The sequence below is a fragment of the Gasterosteus aculeatus genome, chromosome 6 (genome assembly GCF_964276395.1).
Source record: "Gasterosteus aculeatus chromosome 6, fGasAcu3.hap1.1, whole genome shotgun sequence".
NCBI lineage: Eukaryota > Metazoa > Chordata > Actinopteri > Perciformes > Gasterosteidae > Gasterosteus > Gasterosteus aculeatus.
In genome coordinates this window covers 2332515-2337153 of record NC_135693.1, presented here as the reverse complement: position 1 = coordinate 2337153, position 4639 = coordinate 2332515, and the positions used below count along the sequence as shown (strand labels likewise).

Sequence of the window (4639 nt, the reverse complement as noted above, 5' to 3'; positions counted from 1 at the left end):
GCAACGCACAGCACAAAGTTTTCGAAGAGAGTTTGTTCAAAGTTGAAGAAAACGTGTTGCATTGTGTCATTGCATTGGTAAGTATCAGTTAATTAGATGACCTAATGAGTGCTAATATTATATACAGATGGAAATATATTTAGACATTAGTATGATATTTATAGCCGCTGTAATGTAGGCTAACTGTTATGCTGCCGCCTTTCCTCCAGCCAGGCCTAATGTTAGCTAGCTATCAACCGTAATCTACGCCCACTAACGTCTTCGCCTACTGTACGGTAACTGGCAAGCTAACGTTGGCAAGAGTTTGTTTCTTCTACTTTTTCTGGTCTATTGAGTCTGACTGTGAGCAAAATAGAATTCCTGTTGAGTTTAAGTTTGGCAATGTAACATTAAGTTATGTGACGGTACTTCAGTTATGCCAACATTCTTTTGAATAAAAAAATGCTAGTTAGCTGGCTAGCTAAGAGCCAGAACCGGTTCCCACGTCTTAGCTAAATCTGAAGGACTCCTTTCTCAAATAAAAAGTTTTAGTGTGCTTATAGTTACTCAATGCCACAGGGCTCTCAAGTTTTGAAGAAAGGTGGGGGGGCTGAATGCTACGGGCTGACCGGGGGTGGACACTACATGCAACGATTACGGTTACAGACACCGCTGGGAAGGTTGGAGGGGAGCCAGCGCAGATTCTTTTTAATATGTTTTCCATTATATTCACTGTCTACAATTTTTGTGTTGAGTAACTTATTCTTAAAGTGAAGCATGAGATGCCTCTGTTTGGATCTTTCTTTAAAAAGGAACACTACTATGATCCTGAGGGTAATACTGGCTACATTTCAACGCAACACCTTTGCTGGCTCGCGGGGTCGTTCCATGACCGTTCTTCAGGATGGTCCAAAAAACAGACGAGAATCTCTGTCAACAGCTATTTGGTGAGGAGTGCAGGGAGGCGATATCTACAATAAGACATTTCAGCGATGAATCTGTGGTCAAAGAGAAGATGAGAGCGACTTTACAGTATCGACCGAAGATGGTTGGGGATGATGCATCATCTTCAGTCCTGGATGTGTTCCCTCGTTTTCTTGATGTACCTGGATTGGTAAGAAAAATCTTTTGCTTTGGTAGTAGTAGAGTAGTATTCCTATCCAGTGTAGAACAGTAATGTAGTACAGTGCAGGACAATATAATACTTTTCTGCACTACACTATGTCTAATCTTTAATGTTCTTTTCAATCTTGCATTTTAGTATCTGACCTTTCATTAATTTTGTCATGTATGCTTGAATCTGTATGTTAAAATATGGTTTTCCTTGTTTGTAGATCGACCAGGATTTCTCAATGTTTGGTGATGAAGTGTCTGAGAAGTTCCTATCCAAGTGGTCAACTTTCTTCAAGCCAAACATCACAGACTACAAGACAGCGGAAAATATGGATGAGTTGCTGTCAGCAACTGAACCTGAATCTGAAGACAACAGTCAGTATAACATTTTTGGTTGAAATATATATTTCAGTATTATACTAAATAAATACATTTTTTATGCCTTTAGGATGGGACAGTGATATGTCTTCAATCCTTTTGCTGCTGCATCTGCTCCCTCCAACTTCAAGGGGCCAGAAAAATACTGCCAAGTTCAGCTCAAGCAACCAGCCATCTTGTGGCAGCGGTTCCCAAACTCAAGAATGCCGCGGCCCACTTTGAAATCTGCAAATCTTTCGCGGCCCACCCAAACCTTTAATCACAACTCTGATCAAAACATAATGATTAAATTACCTTAAGAATTTAACCAAAATCAAACATCCGCGAGCAAAAGTCTGTCTTGCGAGAGCCAAAGTTAGTCTCCGCGAGGTATTTGCTCGCTTGCGAAACGTGAACTTGATCGCGAGGAGAATCTCTGCTCGCGCTCGAAGGAGTTTTCTACGCGCTCGCTGTTGTTTTTTTTGACAGTAAGGTGGAGACGGTGCTTTCAGGGTCCGATCGATGCTACGAGGTGCGTCCGCTCCCCCCTCGCCATCCACGCCTTAAATCTTCGGCTGCTTTTAGAATAACTTATTTTCCCCGTTAAGATGGTTCAGCTACTGTAGAGAAAAGGGCACTGTCTCTCGCTCGGCGAGAACGACAGCTTCGTTTCTCCGACGTGCCCTGAAACAAGCTCCATATCTCACGCACTTGAGCGCCGCTCAGCATCTCGCCGTCGTAGACGAGCTTTGGCATGTTTGGCAGAGCGCCGTGTACAACCAGTATGGATCAACCGATTAACCAATTGATCCATATATATAAGGTGCTCCGGATAATAAGGCACTGTTGTTTTTTGAGAAAATTAAAGCCTTTTAAGTGCGCCTTGGAGTGCGGAAAATGCGGTATATTTACTTTAATACTACAAGAGGGCGCCCCATTTGTTGAACAACGACAGGCGGACAAGAGCAGCCGTTTCGAGCGAGAGCCTTATTGTTTTATTAATCTGTCCGTTTAAATTGTTTGTGCTTCATCAACTAATGTTTCACATAACTAATGTGCCGCATCATAAATATTTTTATATTAATTTCAAACTTTTAAAAATGGAAAATTAAAAACTATTAATTTATTGTAAATGACCTCTCGCGGCCCACCTGCAGTACCTTCGCGGCCCACACTTTGGGAATCACTGTCTTAAGGTATGCAAAAGTTCCTACACCAAGAATCCCTGAGATTTTGCTCTGTATATCTGCAGAAATGTGATCGAGATGTGATAGTAATTTATGTCCCTTAACTCAGTGTTTTTCAACCTTTTTTGCGCCAAGGCACACTTAAGACACTCTCACGGCACACCAACAACTGGAAATGATATGAAAATCAATCCCAAACATAGTTTCAGCATGAGCATAATATACTCTAAGAAAACAGGGAAACGCGTGTTCTATTTATTGTGTTTTACTTAACATCATCCTAATGCCAAGATGGCACAGGCTTTATGCCCAGGTATCTCTTAAGCCTGATTCATGCTTCTGCGTTTTCAGAGCGACGCAGACGCAAGCCCCCCTTGCATGTCCCTTGCGTCGCTTTTTTACACCTCTTTGCGTCCTTGCGCGTGTCGAGCCATTTTTCTAGGCTTGCGTCAGCAACACAAGCCTCCCGCAGGGCACCAGGCTGCGATTGGTCCGCTAACTACGTTCTTTACGGAGTCTCACATTTCCGCTTTCATAGCCCGAGACTATGGAATGCCGTTTTAGTCAAAATTAAATAAATGAATAAATACATAAAAACATGAAATATAGATTTGAAATACATCATGAAATAAATAAATGAGGCAATAAATACATAAATATTATATACATTCAATTATTTCATGGTACTTTTATTTCATAATGCCACTTTTCATTTCTTGGTACTTTTATTTCATAATGCCACTTTTATTTCATAATGCCGTTTTACATTTCACGTTCTTATATGCAAATTAGGGGGCGTGGCTACATCTAACATTCAGAACAGACAACAGAGCCGTGTGCAAAAGAAGGCTGGCTAAGGGACGTGAGTGTTGACATAATGGAAGACATCGGTGGGTTCCGAGCTGGCATGCTAGCATTAGCAGATCAAATCTGCCCATGAACCATTTCCTGAATCAGTCACGTCGTACGGCTGGTTTGCGAGGCTTTGAACGTCACCACATAAGTCATCAACACAAGCCTCGATACGCGCTTCATAAAAATCTTCCTGGATTACTCGACACAAGGTTCTAAGCCTCAACACGAACGTCGCATCACTACTTAAACCTGTTATTCGGCCACCCTTAAACCAAGTTCACAAGTAAAAACGGTGCCGTGCAATCCTTGATGGTCCTAATGGATGGAGTGGATGGTTGGTGAATGGCCACCATGTCGCAACAAGGCTGAGACGTCATCAAGGAGGTGGTAGAGTCATGTTTTGGGCCAGAATCATGGGGAGAGAGCTGGTAGGTCCCTTCAGAGTCCCTGACAGTGTGAAAGTATGTAGAGTTTCTGACTACTTTCTTCTGTGGTACAAAAAGAAGAACCGTGCCTTCTGTAGCAAAGTCATATTCATGCTGCAAAGAATACCTCTGGGGCATTGGCTGCTATGGGCGTACACTGTAAAATTAATTAGTTGACCTTACTTTAAAAAAAAAGTAATGTTAAGATTAGTGAGTTAGAAAAGCTTTTTTATTTTAAGTGTGCAGTACTAAATCAAGTAGTACAACAAAAAAAATTCATGTAACTTAATAACCATGCTAAGTGTTAAGATTAGATCCTACAGATCTAGGCTGAACAATAAACATTTGATTCCAATTTTCCAATATAAAGTTTGTTTTATTACTCATGTACCTTACAATAATCAATAAAATTACTGTTCTCCATTCTCTTGTCATATTCAATGTATTTTAAAACTAATTGTAAAATTGCTCATAGTGTGATCTATGTTAGGCTATTGTAATAACAGTGCATTAAATATATTATTCAGCCTCAAGTGTTCTGTTCCCAAGTATCACTTTCTTGTACATTCAAATACAAAACAGCAGCTAAATAACAAACTTGTGGTTTGATTGGACTGTGTACATGACATGGACTAATTCTACGCATGTAACAGTCTCACAATATTAAACAGGTAAACACCTGATAACTACAGGACTTCAGTGCATGAAAATTTCCATTTCTGA

At 40.7% G+C, this 4639-nt stretch overlaps 1 long non-coding RNA gene across 1 annotated transcript; it reads left to right on the top strand.

Moving 5' to 3' along the window:
- On the top strand, positions 1-2519 carry LOC144409441 (uncharacterized). Its single transcript, XR_013467882.1, has 4 exons — positions 1-77; positions 792-1093; positions 1314-1467; positions 1541-2519. It is a non-coding gene; the product is annotated as an uncharacterized LOC144409441 (long non-coding RNA).
- The last annotated feature ends 2120 nt before the right edge of the window (positions 2520-4639 follow it).